At 45.1% G+C, this 23,929-nt stretch overlaps 1 pseudogene; it reads right to left on the bottom strand.

Annotated features, from left to right (window-relative positions):
- Positions 1-642: 642 nt before the first annotated feature.
- On the bottom strand, positions 643-19,627 carry LOC124704022 (annotated as a pseudogene).
- Positions 19,628-23,929: the final 4,302 nt, after the last annotated feature.

Consider the following 23,929-nt stretch of genomic DNA (forward strand, 5'->3'; position numbering starts at 1 on the left):
ATGTCCACCAATTATATCTTCTAAATCATCCACACTAACAATCCACACTTCTCCCCAAAAGGAGATTTTAGTAAATAACCAAATATAACACTCAGGGTAAGAGTCAAATTTGTGATCTTTCTTACACCCCCACGGGCCAGGTATCATATACACCGCCAAAATATAGAGCCTTAATTACTAAAAGAAAAGAACCTAGACCTAACAAAATCAAGTGAATACCCAATATTATAGTCATTTTATTTCTATCTTTCCATATATAACCAAAAAATGGAAAAGATTCCTCAAGAGTCTCAGGGCTTAGAAGCGCGTGATAAATGCCACTGAAGCCTAAGGCTGCGAAGGAAATTAGGTGAAGTACTCCACATAGAAAGTACCGAAAATATCGCGAACTTCTCCCCCGGTCCTACTCCACAACCTAGAGTAGCTAAGTGTGGAACTAAAATTAAGCCTTGTTCATACATGGGATTTTCGGGTACGAAATGAGAAACTTCAAATAGGTTCTCCAGCCCAGAATATGATTAATCCGACATGAGCTACGTCGGCTCCAAGTAACTTACCGGACAAATTGATAAGTCTGGCATTCCCATCCCACCAAGCAAAGCCGGTGGTTTCTTGGTCACGACTAGCTAAATGAAAGTTCCATTAAAGAGCGTTTCCACATGGTAGAACCTCCTCCGGGAATATAAGATTTTCATGAGGCTGGTACTGCGCTACCATCCACGCACGAATATCCCCGTTTAAATGAATATTTTTTGATGTAGAAAGTGTCAAATTCAGGATCTTCGGCTGCACGGATTTCCTTGGAAACAAAGTCATAGTCATGTAAGTTCAGAGCCAGACCAACTACGCCAAGAGCAATCATTCATAAACCGGTGAGGGGTACAAATAGCATAAATAAATGTAGCAAACCGTTTATTGGAAAAAAGCAACACTAAAGATTTGGGACCAAAAGCGGTTAGTAGTGACCATTGAATAAGTTTCTTCAACTTGAGTTGGGTTAAAAGCGCGGAAGGTATTGCACCATCACCGTCCTCAAATAGAGTGTTTTCTACGGTCTCTCCATGAATAATGCATAGCAGAGCCACGCCTAATACTCCGGGAACTCCCATCATATGAAATGGGTTCAACGCCCAATTATGAAATCCTTGGAACAAAAGGATGAATTGAAATATCGCTGCTACGCCAAATCTCGGCCCAAAAAGCCAACCAGATTGCCCCAGTGGATAAATAAGGAATACAGAAAAAACTGCGATTGGTTCAGAGAATGAGATTGCATTATAAGGCCGCAATTGACTAGACCGAGCAAGTTCAAATTGGCGCAAGATGAAAACTATTAGTGCAAAAGCCCCGTGGAGAGCTACTCCATAAACCGCCTTTCACAACCACTGATGAAGGATTCCTCGAAAAGTTAAGAATTAGTAGCTCTTTTTTGAAATCATTTCAAAAAAGAATGGATTCGGTCTTATACATACGCGAGAAACGTAATCAACAAAGAAAGAAGACGAGTTCTTCTTTATTTTATCACCTAAGAGTCATGCGATATGAAAGTCCCCCACACGGTTTTGCATGAGAGAAAGAAGCAAGGAATCATCTTTTCTACTCTGACTCCCCCACTACAATCGTTGCTTTTCTTTCTGTTACTTCAAAAGTCGCTGCTTCAGCTTCAGCGACACGAATTCTCGATAATGTCCACGAATTCTCGATAATGTCCGAAGTTACTACTTTATCTCCAGACCTATAACAATGGGTCTCAATTCGGGAGGATTAACCGGTAATAGGAACAAAACCATCCATTCTGGTTCTACGTTTGTTTGAATAAAATGTTTCACCAATTGCATGCGTCTAATAAAAAATATTTCTTATTCTTCTTTTTCTACCTTCCAATTCATCTCCACTATACCCGACGTCTTCTAATTACTTCCATTCGAACAAGGAATTCTTTTGTAATAATTCGTAAATCCAAATCTGCTAATTGTTCTCTAATATCACCTACTCTTGTTGCAATTTCCCGATTTCAAAATGTTGCAAAGCTTGGGGTAGGAACAAAGAGAGAAATGTTGTGGTTACAAGATGCAACTTCCTCTACGAATAAACCGCGTAATCGTAAAAAAGTAGGTTTTATAGTGTTCGGCCTAGCAAAAGATAAATCGTCGTATACTAGGCCTTCCATCTTCTTAAGAGGTCTATCTAAAATATTCACGATATAACAAGGAATACATTTCAAATACCACACATGAGTCACAGGACATGCGAGTTTGATGTATCCCATTTGATATATTCGTATCCGAGTATCCACAAATTCTACTCCGCATTTTTGGTAAAATCTTTCGTCTTCGTTATGAGCTCCACTCGCTCGAGAATCGCCAGAAGCGCAAATTCCGCTTTTTATGGGTCCAAAGATTTTTTCGCAAAATAATCCATCTTTTTCTAGTTTATCGGTTTTATAATGCAAACTAGAGGGCCTTGTGACTTTGCCAATGACTTCTCCATTAGGTAGTTTTTTGTTTGCCCAAGCCTTTATTTGTTGAGGGGAAACGAGTCCAATTTGAATTATTTGATGTTTATATTGGTCAATCATAAAATAGAAATAAGAAATAATTTATATTTATTCCGATCAAACTTCCTCCCTAGTAACCTGGAAGTTCTTCTCAGATACAAGGAAATGATTCAGTTCTAGAGCCAAAGATCGTAGCTCTTGAACGAGCACTCGAAAAATTCTGGAGGATCCTCGTGATTAGGTATTCTTTTTTTTCCCAGACCGTAGCATTAAGTATTTCTTGGTGAGCTATAAGACGGTCAGACTTATAAGTAAGTATCTCTTGTAAAATATGAGCAACACCAAATCCTTCTAAAGTCCAAACTTCCATTTCTCCTACTCGTTGTCCCCCTTGATTGGCTCTTCCTCTAACTGGTTGTTGTGTAACAAGTGAGTGGGGCCCAGTAGAACGCCCATGAATTATCTCATCAACTTGATGAATTAATTTTAAGATATAGGACTTCCCTATTAGAACATGTTGTTCGAAGGGGTCTCCTGTTCTTCCAATATTCTTCTTTTTCCCGGGTACTCGGGTTCAAATACCCATGGATTTTTTGTTTTTTTACTGGCTTTATATAATTCTGAAAACACAAGTGTTCTTGAAGCCTCTTGCTCATATCTCTCTTCAAAGGGTGATATTCTACAATTTTTCTTTAGCACATCCCCCGCTAATCCGAGTGAGCTTTCAAATATTTGTCCCACATTCATTCAGGAGGGTACCTGATACGTCTCAAACGAAATCTATATTTTTTGATGTTTCATGCTTGTTTTACACCAATTACACTATGTTTTACTTACAGTTCGTTGCAATTTTATACATTTTTGGCACTGACCTATTGACAAGATGCCACAGTGCCAGTTCCCTATTTTCTGCTGTTTTTGGATTCAGAATTTTTTTACAGGAAATATTTTTGGAATTGGATGAAACAAAAGCCAAAGTGCCTATTTTACTATAACAAAGAAGGAGTCCAGAGGGGAGTCAAGGAAGTTCCACAGGGCGGCCAGACCAGGCCTAGGCGCAGCCCAGGGCCTGGCCGCGCCTAAGCATGGTGTGGGGCCCTCGGGCACCCACCGAGCTCGCCCTTTCGCCTATAAGTTGCCTACCGATGCGAAAACCCTAAATAAATAAGCCTCCGTTCCAGAAAAATTCCGTAGCTCCGCTGCCGTCGCAGACAAGATCCGGGGGCCAGAAGTCTCTGTTCCGGCATCCTGCCGGGACAGGAAATTTCCCCCAGAGCCATCTCCATCGACTCCACCGCCATCTCCATCGCTGTTGCTGACTCCTACGATGATGAGAAGAAGAGGTAGAAAACGGTTAAGTCTGAGTTACAGCTGTGCCAAGGTTATTGCCGGTGCACCAGGGACCTGGTGCACCGGCAATAACCTTGGCACATCTGTAACCTGGGACTTGTTTAGCAATATGAGTTATATATACATGCATTACAAAATCCTATACTATTTTTATTTCTTTTCTCTTTCTTTTATGTTTCTTTTCTTTTACCCCAAACGCTATACTATTTTATTTTTTCTTATCTTTTCAAGATAATAACAAAGCAATATGCATGAGTTATGCAAAAACAAAAAGATATGAGTTATATATACATACATAAAATATTGACCAACACAATATTAGTTATACATAAAATATTGGCCAACACAATATGAGTTATGTATTACAAAAAATATGATTTATACATTGCAAATAAAGTTTTACATCATCGATTGAGAAGAGTGTTTCACTTTCTTCTTCATTTTCTTGCTCGTCGTTGAATAATTTATCCCCGTGTCATGACTTCTTCTTTTGAAGGGTCGACCTGACCTCGATAGCATGGTCCTGCTTCTTCTTGTGGTGTATGTTGTATCTTCGTCCTCGGATTCTTCCATCATTATTGGGTCTCCGACATGTCCTTCAAAGTCTTCCTCGTTGGCGACTCCATCAATTCCGACGATGGTCCTCTTGCCTCTCCTCACAACAACACGGCTAAGCCTAGATGGGTCTGTTATGAAGAAGCATTGGTCCATGTGTTTAGCCAATACCCAAGGCTCATTTTGCACGGTGGCGTTCGTGGACTTTGATTTGTTGGCTTCGGGTAGAAACATGGTGGTGAAATACAGGTCTTCTTTTGTGACGCTCTTAGCCCATCTGATACGGAACATCGGCACTTTCTTCCATGCGTAGCTAAGCTTCCAGATTTCATCTATCCTTCCGTAGTATATAGTCTTTACGTCACCCGTATAGGATTCCATCGTTAACCCTGAGTTCTGGTAAACGATGTTCTTGTCTTTTTCTTCCGTGTAGAATGTGTACCTGTTGATATCGTACGCTTGGTAAGTCATGATGTTGGGTGTGGGGCCATGTGACAAGGCCAATACTAGTTTATCATCGTTACAATCCATTGGTGGGGGATTAGCATCAATGTGATCTTTGAACCAGGGCGGGAAAGAGGAGTTGTGCTCTCTGAATATTTCTGCTTACGTCATCGGCTTGCCACTGTTTTCTATCATGGTTTTGTGCTCTTTCAACCAAGGATCGACCAAGTCAATGTGTTGTAGCGCTACTAAGTTGGCCCTGTCAAAGTCGGTAGTCCGACCAGACATGTGCACGTGCAGTTCCTATGTAACATCTCAAAAACTTCAAAATCAATAAAGATATATTCTCCCTTGTTCAAATTTTGGAGCTAACAAAAACTTTATCTAATTTCCATGTGTTGCATAATATGGATGCATGTATGTGTGACTTTGCCATGCTATGTGTTTGAGTTGCTTGACACCATCCCTAAACCCTCACCATGATCCTTTGAGATCAAAAAGGGAAGTGATACGTCTCAAACGTATCTATAATTTCTTATGTTCCATGCTACTTTTATGATGATACTCACATGTTTTATACACATTATATGTCATTATTATGCGTTTTCCGGAACTAACCTATTGACGAGATGCCGAAGTGCCGGTTCCTCGTTTTCTGCTGTTTTTGGTTTCGGAAATCCTAGTAAGGAAATATTCTCGGAATCGGACGAAATCAATGCCCAACATCCTATTTTTCCACGAAGCTTCCGGAACACCCGAGAGCCAGCGAGAGGAGGGCCACGGGGCCACCGGATGATAGGGTGGCGCGGCCGGGGCCCGGGCCGCGCCCCCTATTGTGTCACCGCCTCGTCAGCCTTCCGACTCCGCCTCTTCGCCTATTTAAAGGTCCCTGACCTAAATCTTCGATACGGAAAAGCCATGGTACGAGAAACCTTCCAGAGCCGCCGCCAAACTCGAAGCCAAGATCTGGGGGACAAGAGTCTCTGTTCCGGCACCCTGCCGGGACGGGGAATTGCCCCCGGAAGGCTCCTCCATCGACACCACCGCCATCTTCATCACCGCTGCTGTCTCCCATGAGGAGGGAGTAGTTCTCCATCGAGGCTAAGGGCTGTACCGGTAGCTATGTGGTTAATCTCTCTCTGTACCCCAATACAATGATCTCATGAATTGCTTTGCATGATTGAGATCCATATGATGAGCTTTGTATCACTATTAGTCTATGTGCTACTCTTGTGATGTTATTAAAGTAGTCTATTCCTCCTTCACGGTGTAATGGTGACGAGTGTGTGCATCGTGTAGTACTTGGCGTAGGTTATGATCATAATCTCTTGTAGGTTATGGAGTTAATTATTACTATGATAGTATTGATGTGATTTATTCCCCCTTCATAGTGTAAAGGTAACGAGTGTGTATGCTATGTTAGTACTCGGTTTAAATTGCAAAGATCTATTATGCTCTAAAGGTTACTTAAATATGAATGCCGAATGTTGTGGCGCTTGTTAACTCCGGCTTGAGGGAGCTCTTGTAGCCCTACACAACGAATGGTGTTCATTATCAAACAAGAGTATATGTAGCACAAAGGAAGAGAACTTATTTATTTATGTGATCAATGTTGAGAGTGTCCACTAGTGAAAGTATGATCCCTAGGCCTTGTTTCCAAATACTGCAATCATCACTTGTTTACTGTTTTACTGCATCTTTACTTCCTGCAATATTACTACCATCAACTGCTAGCCAGCAAGCACTTTTCTGGCGCCGTTACTACTGCTCATATTCATTCATACCACTTGTATTTCACTATCTCTTCGCCGATTTAGTGCACCTATACATCTGACAAGTGTATTAGGTGTGTTGGGGACACAAGAGACTTCTTGTATCATGATTGCAGGGTTGCTTGAGAGGGATATCTTTGACCTCTTCCTCCCTGAGTTCGATAAACCTTGGGTGATCCACTTAAGGGAAACTTGTTGCTGTTCTACAAACCTCTGCTCTTGGAGGCCCAACACTGTCTACAAGAATAGAAGCACCCGTAGACATCAAGCACTTTTCTGGCGCCGTTGCCGGGGACGTAAGGTAAAAGGTATTCACATCCTCCGACTACTAAGCTATTTCCTAGCACTGTTGCCGGTGTGTGAGTGCTCGAAGCTATTTCCTTTAGATCCTGCAATTGCATCTTTTTGTTTCTTGTTTTACACTAGTAAGGCATAATGGAAAACATCTGTGAGCTTTTTAAACTATTTCCTGAGTCAAGACATGAATGGTTTAATGCGAAAATTAAAAAACCTATGGAACCTTATTTGCATGCTAGTAGCAATGATATTAGTATGAACGCTTTGAACACCATTGTTGCTAATGATATAGAAAATTCTAAGCTTGGGGAGGTCGGTTTTGATGAAAATGATCTCTTTAGCCCTCCGGGTATTGAGGAGAAAGTTTATGTTGATTATGATATGCCTCCCATATATGATGATTATAATGATAGTGGTCTTCTGGTGCTGCCTACTATGGAGAGTAAATTTTATTATGATGATACTATACCTCCTATATTTGATGATGAGAATAATAATGATAGCTACTTTGTTGAATTTGCTGCCACTACAACTAATAAAATTGATTATGCTTATGTGGAGAGTAATAATTTTATGCATGTAGCTCATGATAAGAATGTTTCATTTGATAGTTATATTGTTGAGTTTGTTCATGATGCTACTGAAAGTTATTATGAGAGAGGGAAACATGGTTATATGCATCTTAATAATATTAAGTTTCCCCTCTTTATGTTGAGAATCTTGAAATTGTGCTTGTGTTACCTTTCTATGCTTGTTGCATTATGCTTCATGAATTTGTTTATTTACAAGATTCCTATGCATAGGAAGCATGTTAGGCTTAAAATTTGTTTCATACTTGCTTTTGATGCTCTCTTTTGCTTCAACTCCTATTTCTTGCGAGTGCATCATTGAAATTACTTGAGCCCATCTTAATGGCTATAAAGAAAGCACTTCTTGGGAGATAACCCATGTGTTTATTTTACTACAGTACTTTTGTTTTATATTTGAGTCTTGGAAGTTTTTTACTACTGTAGCAACCTCTCCTTATCTTATTTTATTGCATTGTTGTGCCAAGTAAAGTCTTTGATAGCAAGGTTGATACTAGATTTGGATTCTAACGCGTAGAAACGGATTTCTGTCCGTCACGAATTTGGGCAGGGGTTCTCTGTAGGTAACTCAGAAAAATCTGCCAATTTACGTGCGTGATCCTCGGATATGTACGCAACTTTCATTCAATTTGAGCATTTTCATCCGAGCAAGTCCAGTGCCTCTAAAAAATTCGTCTTTACGGACTGTTCGGTTTTGACAGATTCTGCCTTTTATTTCGCATTGCCTCTTTTGTTGTGTTGGATGGATTTCTTTGTTCCATTGACCTCCAGTAGCTTTGGGCAATGTCCAGAAGTGTTAAGAATGATTGTGTCACCTCTGAACATGTGAATTTTTGATTATGCACTAACCCTCTAATGAGTTGTTTTGAGTTTGGTGTGGAGGAAGTTTTCAAGGGTCAAGAGAGGAGGATGATATACTATGATCAAGAAGAGTGAAAAGTCTAAGCTTGGGGATGCCCCGGGGTTCATCCCTGCATATTTCAAGAAGATCCAAGCATCTAAGCTTGGGGATGCCCAAGGCATCCCCTTCTTCATCAACAATTTATCAGGTTTCTTCTCTTGAAACTATATTTTTATTCGGTCACATCTTATGTACTTTACTTGGAGCGTCTGTTTGTTTTTATTTTCGTTTTGTTATTTTAATTCTCTGAATAAATTCATGCTTGTGTGGGAGAGAGACACGCTCCGCTGTTGCGTATGAACACATGTGTTCTTAGCTTTACTCTTAATGTTCATGGCAAATGTTGAAACTGCTTCGTTCATTGTTATATGGTTGGAAACAGAAAATGCTGCATGTGGTAATTTGTATAATGTCTTGAATAATTTGATACTTGGCAATTGTTGTGCTCATATAGATCATGTTTAAGCTCTTGCATCATGTACTTTGCACCCATTAATGAAGGACTACATAGAGCTTGTTAAAATTTGGTTTGCATGATTGTTCTCTAGAGTCTAGATATTTTCTCGGTTAAGGTGTTTGAACGACAAGGAAGACGATGTAAAGTCTTATAATGCTTACAATATGTTCATATGTGAGTCTTGCTGCACCATTTTATACTTGAGTTTGCTTCAAACAACCTTGCTAGCGTAGCCTTGTATTGAGAGGGATTCTTCTCGTGCATCCAAATCCTTGAGCCAAAAAACTATGCCATTTGTGTCCACCATACCTACCTACCACATGGTATTTCTCTGCCATTCCAAAGTACATTACTTGAGTGCTACCTTTAAAATTCTATTCTTTGCCTTTACAATACATAGCTCATGGGAAAATAGCCTTAAAAACTATTGTGGTGAAGAATATGTACTTATGTATCTTATTTATTAATAAGTTGCTTGTTGAGCGGTAACCATGTTTCTGGGACGCCATCAACTTTTACCTTTGTTGAATATCATGTGAGTTGCTATGCATGTTCGTCTTGTCTAAAGTAAGGGCGATTTTCATGATCAAATGGTTTGAGTATGCATATTGTTAGAGAAGAACATTGGGCCGCTAACTAAAGCCATGAATCATGGTGGAAGTTTCAGTTTGGACATAAAACCTCAATCTCTTATGAGAGTATTAACCGTTGTTGAATGCTTAAGCATTAAAAGAGGAGTCCATTATCTGTTGTCTATGTTGTCCCGGTATGGATGTCTAAGTTGAGAATAATCAAAAGCGAGAAATCCAATGCGAACTTTCTCCTTAGACCTCTGTACAGGCGGCATAGAGGTATCCTTTGTGACACTTGGTTGAAACATATGTTATGCAATGATAATCCGTGTTAATCCAAGCTAATTAGGACAAGGTGCGGGCACTATTAGTATACTATGCATGAGGCTTGCAACTTATAGGATGTCTTATACATAACACATATGCTTTATTACTACCGTTGACAAAATTGTTTCTATGTTTTCAAAATGAAAAGCTCTAGCACAAAAATAGTAATCCATGCTTCCCTCTGCGAAGGGCCATTCTTCCACTTTATTGTTGAGTCAGTTTTCCTACTTCTTTCTATCTTAGAAGCAAACACTTGTGTCAACTGTGCATTGATTCTTACATGTTTACCTATTGCACTTGTTATATTGCTTTATGTTGACAACTATCCATGAGATATACATGTTACAAGTTGAAAGCAATTGCTGAAACTTAATCATCCTTTGTGTTGCTTCAATGCTTTCTACTAAGAATTTATTGCTTTATGAGTAACTCTTATGCAAGTCCTATTGACGCTTGTCTTGAAAGTATTATTCATGAAAAGTCTCTGCTATATGATTCATTTGTTTACTCATTGTCTTCATCATTGCTTCGAATCGCTGCATTCATCTCATATGCTTTACAATAATGTTGATCAAGATTATGTTGGTAGCATGTCACTTAAGAAATTATCATTGTTATCGTTTACCTACTCGAGGGCGAGTAGGAACTAAGCTTGGGGATGCTTGATACATCTCAAACGTATCTATAATTTCTTATGTTCCATGCTACTTTTATGATGATACTCACATGTTTTATACACATTATATGTCATTATTATGCGTTTTCCGGAACTAACCTATTGACGAGATGCCGAAGTGCCAGTTCCTGTTTTCTGCTGTTTTTGGTTTCAGAAATCCTAGTAAGGAAATATTCTCGGAATCGGACGAAATCAATGTCCAGCATCCTATTTTTTCCACGAAGCTTCCAGAACACACGAGAGCCAGCAGAGGAGGGCCACAGGGCCACCAGATGATAGGGCGGCACGGCCAGGGCCTGGGCCGCGCCCCCCTATTGTGTCACCGCCTCGTCAGCCTTCCGACTCCGCCTCTTCGCCTATTTAAAGGTCCCTGACCTAAATCTTCGATACGGAAAAGCCACGGTACGAGAAACCTTCCAGAGCCGCCGCCATCGCGAAGCCAAGATCTGGGGGACAGGAGTCTCTGTTCCGGCACCCTGCCGGGACGGGGAATTGCGCCCGGAAGGCTCCTCCATCGACACAACCGCCATCTTCATCACCGCTGCTGTCTCCCATGAGGAGGGAGTAGTTCTCCATCGAGGCTAAGGGCTGTACCGGTAGCTATGTGGTTAATATCTCTCTCTGTACCTCAATACAATGATCTCATGAATTGCTTTGCATGATTGAGATCCATATGATGAGCTTTGTATCACTATTAGTCTATGTGCTACTCTTGTGATGTTATTAAAGTAGTCTATTCCTCCTTCACGGTGTAATGGTGACAAGTGTGTGCATCGTGTAGTACTTGGCGTAGGTTATGATCATAATCTCTTGTAGGTTATGGAGTTAACTATTACTATGATAGTATTGATGTGATTTATTCCCCCTTCATAGTGTAAAGGTGACAGTGTGTATGCTATGTTAGTACTCGGTTTAAATTGCAAAGATCTATTATGCTCTAAAGGTTACTTAAATATGAATGCCGAATGTTGTGGCGCTTGTTAACTCCGGCTTGAGGGAGCTCTTGTAGCCCTACACAACGAATGGTGTTCATTATCAAACAAGAGTATATGTAGCACAAAGGAAGAGAACTTATTTATTTATGTGATCAATGTTGAGAGTGTCCACTAGTGAAAGTATGTTATCACCAAGATTTGACTGAGTCGGAGGTGGGCCGCATTCAAGACAGGCTTAAAAGAAGTATACATGGAGGAATATGTGAATCGGCCTTTTTTACCAAGTTGGGCTTAATTGCCCGTGTATCTGTAACATATTAGATCTGTTTTAGTTTAGAGATAGAATCTTACTCGTGCACGGTTTAGTGCACGCCCACATTAGAAAGTCCCCTGGACTATAAATATGTACCTAGGGTTTATGGAATAAACAACAACTCACGTTCAACCCCAAAAACAAACCAATCTCGGCGCATCGCCAACTCCTTCGTCTCGAGGGTTTCTATCGGGTAAGCGACATGCTGCCTAGATCGCATCTTGCGATCTAGGCAGCACAAGCCCCACGTTGTTCATGCGTTGCTCGTACTGAAGCGTTTTTGATGGCGAGCAACGTAGTTATCATTAGATGTGTTAGGGTTAGCATTGTTCTTCGTTTAAGCATGCTTACGTAGTGCAACCCTTGCATATCTAGCCGCCCTCACGCCTATCTTAGGTGTGGGGGCGGCACCCCGCTTGATCATTATTTAGTAGATCTGATCCGTTACGATTGCTCCTTGTTCTACAAGGATTAGTTTAATATCTCGCAATAGTTAGGCCTTACAAAGGGGGAGGATCCTGTGGCACGTAGGGTGGCGTTCGCAAGTCCTAAACGGGATGTTCCTAGGATCAACTTCATGTTGGTTTTTTGGCCTTGTTTAGGATCGGCTTACGAGCACCGTGCGTGGCCGCATGGCCCAACCTGGAGTAGGATGATCCGATTATGCGGTGAAAACCCTAAATCGTCGTAGATCTCATTAGCTTCATCTTGATCAAGCAGGACCACCAAGTATCCGTGCACCCCGTACGGATCATGGGTGGATCGGCTCTTTGAGCCGATTCACAGGATAACCTGAGAGCCGATCGAGGCTCGTATTTAACGTTTACATGTATGCCCTGCAGGAAACTAAGCGAGGCACTCTCATCACCTTCCTGACTAGGTATAGGTCAGGTGGCACGCCCTTGCACTTCGCAACGCCGCGTGTGACCAGAAGAGCATTGCGGGCCGTCGCTCGGAGGGGTCTCAGCCAGCCGCAGCTCTAGGCTCTTCCCGGCTCTACTAGTGTTGACAAGGCCGCTGCCCGCCGGTGGGTTTTGGCAGTCAACACATTCTGGCACGCCCGGTGGGACAATCGTCTACATCAACCACATCGCCATCTACATCTGAGATGGCGGATGGCACGCCGCTCACCTACGAGGATCCGCCCGACGACCTCAAGAAGCAATACAACGAGATCAAGGCTACCCTCGAAGCCGACCTCATCGGCTCTTTTCGCAGAACCCGTTCCGGTGGCATCGGATGGAAGGGGTTCTCACCGCAAGGTGCGCTCGATGGGATAGACCTCTCTACCCCGTCGGAGGAACGTACTCGTGGGTCTGCGGCAGGAGATCAACTACCCGGTGGCTCACTCACTACACCGCCACTCGAGAACTTGGTCAACGTGTTGGAGCGTGTCGCTCCGCGCGTGATCCAGGAGATCATGAGCCACCGACACTCGCCGTCGGACCAGCTCTCGGGACTCATCAAGGAGAGTTGCCACTCCGGGCCCCGTCCACCGCTGCCATATGCGTTGGCAGCACCTGCTGAAGTGCCAACTACACCGGCATTCCTCGTTTACAGGATTGGTGGCGACCCTAGTGACTACCAGTTCTTAATGGAGGCGCCTAAGGAGATCCCTCATGGATACGCGTGCATGTATGTGCCGGATTGTGGTGACTGGGCACTCACAAACCAGGCCACAACGTTGGGGACTCCGGCGAAGACAGGAGGAACGTCGGCGACAGAGCAGACGTGGCTAACTAAATACGCCACGCCGACGAAACTCCCGAGCCCAGCTCCTGCAGCTGGCTCAGAGCTGGAAAAGCAAACATGGCAGGCCAAGTACGCCACCCCGGCGAATCTTCATAGCACAACTCCTACGGCCAGCACAGCGGATCAGATCAGTACCATACTGAGAGACCAGTTCGGCATGATACCGAAAAGAAGGGCAGTCGGCTATTCCAAGCCGTACCCTGACGATTACGAGATGATCCCGCTGCCACCTAAATATCGGCTCCCTGACTTCTCCAAATTCAGTGGATCGGATGGCTCCAGCCTCCATCGAGCACGTCAGCCGATATTTGGCTCAACTAGGACCGGCTTCGGTGTCGGATCAGCTACGCGTGAGGCTCTTTCACAGTCCCTCACGGGATCGGCTTTTGGATGGTACACCTCTTTGCCAGCAAACTCCATCCAGTCTTGGAAGCAATTGGAAGAACAGTTCCATATGCAATACCATTCAGAAGCTTCCGAGTCTGGCATTGCCGATCTAGCACAACTACGTCAGAAGCGCGGGGAAACGGTGACAGAATACATCCAGCGCTTCAGGAATCTTAGGAACCGATGTTATTCGGTTCGTATAACCGAAAAGGAAGCGACCGAGTTGGCAGTAGCAGGCCTTGCAACACAGCTCAAGGACATGGCCTCCCAAGCAGATTATCCCTCGTTGGCGCACATGGTTCGAAACTATCGGCATATGAACAGCGCCACCCCGACCTGTACCAAGACAAGTTCAAGCGTGCAGTAGTTATGGTCGATACGGAGGAAGATGAAGTGCTCCGCGGGAGACCAAGAAATAGCAGTGGCTGAGTGGACTCGGGAGGAACCCCGTGGCCTGCAATTGGGTAAAGCCACCAGGGCCGCCTGTGGGATTTGATTTTGACATAACCAAGACCGAACAAATCTTCGACCTCCTGCTCAAGGAGAAACAGTTGACGATTCCCGAAGGTCTCAAGTTCCCCACGGCGAAAGAGCTAAACGGAAAGCCGTACCGCAAATTCCACAACTCGCTTTCCCATGCCACCAACGACCGCCGGTGTGGCGTCGCACATCCAAGCGGCGATAGAGAAGGGGCGGCTAATTTTCAACCAGTACGCCATGAAGGTCGACACCCAACCCTTCCCCGCCGTTAACATGGTAGAAATCACCTACTCGAAGGTTGCCAGCCGGGTCCCTCGTTCAAGCATCAACATGGTAGGACTTGGAAACCACTCGGCAAAGATGGAGATGAGGGCAGCTGCTCTCATAGCAAGGACACGAGGAGGCCGCTCCACGCGATCGGCTCCGTCATGATGGCAAGCGCTATGTCACGAGGGAGAGGTGAAGAATATAAGATATCAGCCGACCCTCTCTCGATCACCTCCTCAATAAATATGTGAGTCAAGTATGACCAACGCCGACGGCACAATTACGATGATAGAGGAGCTCGTCCGGCTAGAGAAGCCGAAGATATCGTCGGCAGTAATCGCGATGAGGAGGAGCACGAGCGCCGTGCCACGAAGCATCAAGGGAGCAAGACGACAACGCCGGACATTGGGACTGCCCTTTCTTCGTACACTCGCTGGGATTCAGGAATGAGCCGATTGCCCACAATCGGCAATTGCCTGTAATGCAATCGAAAAAGAAGGAGGCAGCCAATGTGTCCGTGTTCGAGCGCCTAGGGCCTCTCCCGCCACAAAGCAAACGCGCTGAGTCACCTCGTTGGGCAGATCTTGAGGATTCGAAGACGAGGGAGAAGTGGAAGAAGATAGGTACCACCGGCCAAGGTGGTGCCCCGACGGACTCAGCCGTTCCCAAAAGCGCAGTGGTTCAGCGATTGCGCGGCCTAGAGGAAGCCGAGAGGTTGTACCTGCATACGCTAAGGAAGGCACGGCCTGATCTGGCCGCAAAGGTTCAGCGAACCTCGGATGAAGAGGGTCGTCCACGGAAAATGGAGTGGCGCCCCAAACAGAGGAAAGCCGATGATGAGACATCGGCTGGCACAAACATGGTACTCGTCTTGCCGACAGAGCGTAGCGCTCCACGACCTTACGGTGCACTCAAGGTGGACGACAACAAGCGCATCAAGTCAGAAGTTGGGTTGGTTTTATCCAGCCTGACCAAGTAGCAAGATCAAACCAATGAGAAAACCAGGAGAGGCTGATCCTTGTGATCGGCCCCAAAATTTATGAAGGGAACTTACAAAACCTTCAACGAGCAAGCAACGTGGAGGCCGATTCCAGCAATCGGCCGAAATTATCCTCACCTGCCATTCTGCCTGGGTTCAGCATGTGATCCAACACGAGCCGATACCATCAATTCTCTTGACAGAATCGGCTCGGGGGGGGGCGCCTAGGTAGATGAAATACGAGGATATGCAACGAAAGCATCTCATCTTCTGTTGATGGGTATCGGAATATGGGGGCCGATGAACAGGTCGGCCGTAAAAAAAAAAAGCATTTTTGGAACAGCCGATGCAAGGGCATCGACTTCAGAATCGCCAAGTCCAGGCCAGCGACGGTGCCTTCTGTTGCTTCGAGAGAATAAGACAATGGAAATTTCTTCATGTGCTTCGAGCCGATCCGGGCTTTGGCGCATTCTCTCTGATATCCTCGCCTTGAACAAGGCTCGGGGGGCAGCAGGCCTGGTGAATGCTCTGTTTTACCCTGTTTAAAGAACCGATGAGGATGCCATCGGCTGATCCTTCATTGCAACCTTCTTCACCATGATGGGTACTGAAAAGGATTATTGGGTTTGGTTGGAAAAGTTCGAAGGTTTTCCTGAAAATCCGGCATCTTCCACCAAATTTAGAAAATCATCAGCTGAAGAAGAGAAGGGTGAATTTCAAAGGGCCGATGCGGTGCGATCGGCTCATTACGCATTGGCAAAGGGGACGAGTCGGCAAGGTCAGTAGAAGAGGGAATCGGCTCCATTAAAAGGAATCGGCAAAATCAAGATTGAGGAAAAGTTCTTCATTGATTAAGATGAGGTTTCTTACATAAAGAGCTAATTGCTCTCAAAAGGGAAATACTAGGGGATCCACTGCCCCATCTACTACTACTGGCCCTGTTCTAGAGGTCCTATCTATGGGCCATCACTGCCCTCGTCGTCGCCGTCGTCACCGCTATCGGCGCTGCTCCCGGCGGGCTCGTCATCGCTCCAATGGCCGCCGGCCGGGCCCTCGTTGTCTTCATCTTCTTCGCCAGCGTCGTCCTCGTCGCTGTCGAAGTCGCTAAGGTTGCCCGGCCAAGGGCAGAACCGCTTGGCCGGCGGCTCGTCGGAGGAGCTCTCGTCATCGTCCTCCTCCTCCCCTTCCTGCTCCTCCTCCTCCCCGGAAGAGGTGAAGTCGCAGGAGAAGCTGTCGTCGTCACTCTCCTCTTCCGTTTCCCCAACGGCGAGGAAGCGGAGGTCGTTCTCCCCGTCTGTCAAGGACTGGTCGTCCTCGGACCAGATGGAGAAATCGTGGTCTGATTCCTCCCCCGCCGCAATGGCGCGGCGGGTGTTGGCCGCGTGGACCGCCGCCGCGTCGTATTCCGGCGTCGGCTCACGGGACGTGGAGGATTGGCTGACAAGATCCGATGGGTCAGAGGAGGAAGAAGACATGGTGGCTGGGAGGGTTTTTGGAGTGCTAATGCGGAGGAGATACAAAGAAGAACTGTTCAGAGCGGTTAAATCGAAGGAGGATATAGTGGAAATTCAATGCCACAGCAGTTTCCGAGGAAGTGGTGCCTAAAAAGAAAAAAAAATGCCAGGTCACGCGGAGAAGTTGAGAAGGCAAGGCATCATCATGAGGGATACTGCGACGGTTCTGCCACGACATGACCCGACGAAGGAGAGCAGAGTGATTTTGGAATTACCAATTCCAAAACCAGGGGGGCATGTGTTATCACCAAGATTTGACTGAGTCGGAGGTGGGCCGCATTCAAGACAGGCTTAAAAGAAGTATACATGGAGGAATATGTGAATCGGCCTTTTTTACCAAGTTGGGCTTAATTGCCCGTGTATCTGTAACATATTAGATCTGTTTTAGTTTAGAGATAGAATCTTACTCGTGCACGGTTTAGTGCACGCCCACATTAGAAAGTCCCCCGGACTATAAATATGTACCTAGGGTTTATGGAATAAACAACAACTCACGTTCAACCCCAAAAACAAACCAATCTCGGCGCATCGCCAACTCCTTCGTCTCGAGGGTTTCTATCGGGTAAGCGACATGCCGCCTAGATCGCATCTTGCGATCTAGGCAGCACAAGCCCCACGTTGTTCATGCGTTGCTCGTACTCGAAGCGTTTTTGATGGCGAGCAACGTAGTTATCATTAGATGTGTTAGGGTTAGCATTGTTCTTCGTTTAAGCATGCTTACGTAGTGCAACCCTTGCATATCTAGCCGCCCTCACGCCTATCTTAGGTGTGGGGCGGCACCCCGCTTGATCATTATTTAGTAGATCTGATCCGTTACGATTGCTCCTTGTTCTACAAGGATTAGTTTAATATCTCGCAATAGTTAGGCCTTACAAAGGGGGAGGATCCTGTGGCACGTAGGGTGGCGTTCGCAAGTCCTAAACGGGATGTTCCTAGGATCAACTTCATGTTGGTTTTTTGGCCTTGTTTAGGATCGGCTTACGAGCACCGTGCGTGGCCGCATGGCCCAACCTGGAGTAGGATGATCCGATTATGCGGTGAAAACCCTAAATCGTCGTAGATCTCATTAGCTTCATCTTGATCAAGCAGGACCACCAAGTATCCGTGCACCCCGTACGGATCATGGGTGGATCGGCTCTTTGAGCCGATTCACAGGATAACCTGAGAGCCGATCGAGGCTCGTATTTAACGTTTACATGTATGCCCTGCAGGAAACTAAGCGAGGCACTCTCATCACCTTCCTGACCAGGTATAGGTCAGGTGGCACGCCCTTGCACTTCGCAACGCCGCGTGTGACCAGAAGAGCATTGCGGGCCGTCGCTCGGAGGGGTCTCAGCCAGCCGCAGCTCTAGGCTCTTCCCGGCTCTACTAGTGTTGACAAGGCCGCTGCCCGCCGGTGGGTTTTGGCAGTCAACAAAGTATGATCCCTAGGCCTTGTTTCCAAATACTGCAATCATCACTTGTTTACTGTTTTACTGCATCTTTACTTCCTGCAATATTACTACCATCAACTGCACGCCAGCAAGCACTTTTCTGGCGCCGTTAATACTGCTCATATTCATTCATACCACTTGTATTTCACTATCTCTTCGCCGAACTAGTGCACCTATACATCTGACAAGTGTATTAGGTGTGTTGGGGACACAAGAGACTTCTTGTATCGTGATTGCAGGGTTGCTTGTGTAACATCCCAAATTTCAATAAAAGAGAGAAGCAAAGTTTCGTAGATCCAAAATTCAGTAACAAACAAAAACTTTTCTTTTGCATATAGTACCCTGCATAGGACTTGTGCATTTTGAGTGATATGCCATGATGATTGTTTAATTGCTTATGTGATGAACTCTAAAACCCTAAAGTGATCAAGTGAAGATCACCAACCAAATAAATCAAAAAGAGAAAGAAATCAAATAAGAGGAAAACCCTAACATATGGCTTATGACATTTTTGCAAATTTTGACCCTAGACCCATTTGACTTCACCATTACTTGTAATATGCTATTAGATGGTTATTACAACCTTGGGGAAATCAAAGAGATACATTTTTGAACCAAATCCAAATTCAATTTTGGCTCACATGAGATATTGGTCATTTTTGACTTTTATAGTCTGGTCACCACTTTGAGCCTCTAGTTTTCAAGTTTTCTAAACCAAACAAATCCTATTCTTTGCATGTCATCCAAGTAATCAACAAGATGAACAACTTTTGTAAAGATCATCATACCAGATTCTTTTTGCATCAAGAGTTATGATCAAGCAAAGATGAGACTTTGAATCAAATGCAAGATTCCCAATTTTCAAAATGTGATCAAACCATGCCAAGTCTTGACCACCACCTGCCCTAGCACTGACCCCTGGACACCACCACACCTAGCCCATGCAAAGGAAACACCAAGAGAGGGCCAGACATGGCGTGGCCATGGCCATGCCGGCCACGTTCCACCTCGACACCCTCCCCTCTCTTCTCACCGCGACAGGCCTCACCACCTTGCCAAACACGTAGCCCTGGATCCCAGAAGATCGCCCGTACTCGCCATTGACCGAGAGGACGACGCCACGACCCACCATGGATGCGCCCAGTACGCTCCAGGTACGACGCGAGCGGCATGGGCGACGTCACCGTGCACGGACGCGCGCGACACGGCCACGCGGCGCTCGCCGAATCTCGCCGTACCCCGACCATATCCGCACGCCCTGGTACCCTCCTCGCCACGCGGAGCTCGCCGGACAAGCTGGTCATGCCTTAGCGCCCACGGTCGCCGGAGAGGACGAGCGCGCCCGCCACGGCCGCGCCAGTACGAGCAAGGACCCGACCACCCTAGGCACCCCCTTGCCGCGCCATTCATGCTCATAGCCTCGCCATGACGTCGTGAACACGACCGCGTCGTTGCCTAGCCCTCTACGCCGCCGGAGAAGCCGCGCCCTTGTCGACTTGCCGCAGCACCACGGCACCCTCATGCGCCTATAAAAGGAGGCCTCCCCTCGACGATCTGAGCACACCACCATGACCACCTCTCACCACCGCTTCGCCTAGCACCGTTAGCCACCTCGATTGACGCCGGAGCAAGCCCAATTGGACGATCGGAGCCGCCAGTACCCGGAGGTCACCGCCATCGATTGAAGCCGCCCCTGGAGCCGCCGCCGGTACCAGGAGCTTCGCCGTCATCCACAACTTCACCGAGCACACTGCCAACCCTAGCTGGAGCCACCGTAAGCCCTCCAACCCCCTACCTGAGCCGCCGGCGAACTCCTCTCTCGCCGTCGACGACGACGAGCGTGAGCCGTCGATCTGTGATCTAATCCAACGCCCCACGTTAGTTCATACCGCTTCGGGTTTTTGACTCGCTGACGGGTGGAGCCCACTGTTAGGCAGCCCGCGCGTGCGTGGACGCGTAGTGGGCTGGCCTTGGGCCGTTTTGAAACTAATTAGGCCCAACCGTGTTTCCCGCCGGCCTTTTTAATTCAAATCGAGTTTAAATAATTTAGTTCAAATTCAATACTGGACCCAACTTTGGAAATTTATAGAATCTGTTTGGCTTGGCCAAATTTGACAAATTTCATATTATTAGAAAGCTATGGAAAAGCTCTAAAACTTGCCACTGGTCTCACCTTGAGATTTTTTGTAGAAATAATGTGACAAAAAGAACAAGCCAGAGACTTTTGCACATTCAAATAAATCTTAAAAATCAACCAAAATAGATATTAAGTTAATTCCAACTCCAATAGCTCACAATTGACTTACACTAATTGTTTCTGCAAGAAAATGGTGTGGTCACTTTGCATGATCATGCCCTAGTTTATATAAAGGACAATATGGCTATTTTACTTAAGTGATATCGTCCAAAACTATTATGCAAACCATATGAAGTATTTTTACTTCATTTAAATCTTGTCTCAAGTGAATTCATGAGATGTTTGAACCCCTGGTCAAACACTCTTATATGAAATACTTGGAGATTTAAATCATTTGTAGAGTTATGAAATGGTATGAGGTGTTCTACCTCATTTAAATCATTTTATCCAATAATGATAATGAATGGTTGACTTAGGTCAACATAAGTTCATGTATTATTGTTTGAGAAATTAAATCTTAAGAAGATTTCAATGAGAGGAAATTATTCCTCAAGCACCCTATGGAAATTAACTTTCACATATGAATGTGAGGAAATTCTTTTCCTCAAGTCACACAACCAATGCACCTTAATTGAAATATTTGTGTGCTTAGAATAATTTGTGTGTTTGTTTATGATGTTTGGGAATAGCCATTGAATTAGTGAGTAATTATACTCGTATTCAAATTTAGACGCTAGCACCGGAGAATACCAAGAAGAGGAGGGATACTATCAAGAGGAGAAAGAAGAGAACCTTGAGAACTACCAAGGCAAGCTAATACTCTTGCAAAGTGCAAAGCTCCTTTGGAGCAAGGCACCATGATTCTTATCTTGTTTAACACAAGCCTATCCCAAGTTTTTACTATACAAGTTTTACTTGTTTATTTCAAAGAGTTACTTTGGATAACTTAGATTGATCTAAGTGGTTATGAATATTAGGGTAGCAAAGTTAGTCTCAAACTAGCCAAGCAAGATAGCACCCCTCATGATTAGTGCTAGTGCTAAAATAGTAAAACTTGACTACTCTAGATGGGAACTTGTGACTTTGAAATAAATTTGAAAACCTTGGAATGATAGGTCATTCCATTGAATGATGTTTGAAGGTGAAAATGACCAAGAGAAGATGGTGATTTTTTTTAATACAAAATTGATGTTGGTTTGGATGCGATACCTTTCCAATATTGAGTACCCCCACAATACCTGATTATGGGTAGGGTTTAACTGGAAGTTTATGCATCTTAGTATGGGTTCCCTCTGAACACACATCATAGGGGTGATGACCCACAAGTATAGGGGATCGCAACAGTCTTCGAGGGAAGTAAAACCCAAATTTATTGATTCGACACAAGGGGAGGTAAAGAATACTTATAAGCCTTAACAACTGAGTCGTCAATTCAGCCGCACCTGGAAAAGCACTAGTAACAGGGGTGATGTGAAAGCAGCGAGTAATATGAGAGCAATAGTAAAAGTAACACAGAGCAGAGAATAAGTAGTATGAGAGCAATGGCACCAGAAAATAGTTGATACTACTTCCAATGACATGTAGGAACGAATATATGATGATGAGAGATGGACCGGGGTTCCCAGCTATCTACACTAGTGGTAACTCTCCAATAACAAGTGTTGGGTGAACAAATTACAGTTGGGCGATTGATAGGATTGAAATAGCATTAAGACGGAACATCAAGATCATTAATCATGTAGGCATGTTTTCCATATATAGTCATACGTGCTCGCAATGAGAAACTTGTACAACATCTTTTGTCCTACCAGCCGGTGGTAGCCGGGCCTCTAGGGAATCTACTGGAAATTAAGGCACTCCTTTTAATAGAGCACCGGAGCAAAGCATTAACACTCCGTGAAAACATGTGATCCTCATATCTAAGCCTTCCCTCCAGCTTGTCCCAATTTCTGTCACTTTGGGGCCTTTGGTTCCGGACATAGACATGTGCATACAACTTGTAGATACAATCTAAGCAACACGTATAGAGCTTAAATCTAAGATCATGCCACTCGGGCCCTAGTGACAAGCATTAAGCATAACAAGATTGCAGCAACAATAACTTCATAAACTTTGTAGATAGACAATCATAATGTAACAATCCATCGGATCCCGACAAACACAACACCGATTACATCGGATGAATCTCAATCATGTAAGGCAGCTCATGAGATAATTGTATTGAAGTACATAGGGGAGAGAATACCAACTAGCTACAGCCTAGAACCCGTAGTCCATGGGGGAACTACTCACGGAGCATGATGGAGGCGGTGGCGTTGATGGAGATGGCTTCCGGGGGCACTTCCCCGTCCCGGCAGGGTGCCGGAACAGAGACTTCTGTCCCCCGAAACGGAGTTTCGCGATGGTGGCGGCGCCCCTGGAGTCTTTCTGGAGTTTCTTCAATTGGTATCGCGTTTTTAGGTCGAAAGGGCTTATATAGGTGAAGAGGCGGCGCAGGAGGGGCAACGGGGCCACCTCACACTAGGGCGGCGCGCCCCCCTCCTGGGCCGCGCCGGCCACACGTGTGGGGCCCCCAGGGCTCCCCTCTGGTCCCCCTCTGACTTTCTGGAAGGTTCCGGGAAAAATAAGATGTTGGGTCTTCGTTTCGTCGAATTCCGAGAATATTGCCCGAACAGCCTTTCTCGGAACCAAAAACAACGAAAACAGCAACTGGCCTTTCGGCATCTCGTTAATAGGTTAGTTCCGGAAAATGCATAAAAACATTATAAAGTGCAAGCAAAACATGTAAGTATTGTCATAAAACAAGCATGGAACATCAGAAACTATAGGTACGTTGGAGACGTATCAGCATCCCCAAGCTTAGTTCCTGCTCGCCCTCGAGTAGGTAAACGATAAAAAGAATAATTTCTGTAGTGACATGCTACTTACATAATCTTTATCATACTATTATAAAGCATATGAGATGAATGCAGTGACTCAAGGCAATCACTACGAGAAAAGTTCTGATAGACAACGTCTCAAAATCGTCCGCTAAGGGGTATTTTTCGTCGCCCATGGGCCTAACCCGACGATATGGGTTCTGTTGTGGAAACTGCGTCAGGCAAAGTCCTACGACGATTTTTTCGGTCCGTCGCGCTTGGGCGCCCTTCCGCCACGGAAAATCGGACCGTTGCCCAAGTGTTTCCGGAGCCCGTTGACCGCCGACGTCATGCAACCGACACGTGGCGGACGCCGTTAACCGGCGCTAACGGCGTTAACCGGCTGAAACCCCGTGGTAGATGGTAGGCCCACACGAGG

Source organism: Lolium rigidum, chromosome 1, assembly GCF_022539505.1.
Source record: "Lolium rigidum isolate FL_2022 chromosome 1, APGP_CSIRO_Lrig_0.1, whole genome shotgun sequence".
Taxonomy (NCBI): Eukaryota; Viridiplantae; Streptophyta; class Magnoliopsida; order Poales; family Poaceae; genus Lolium; species Lolium rigidum.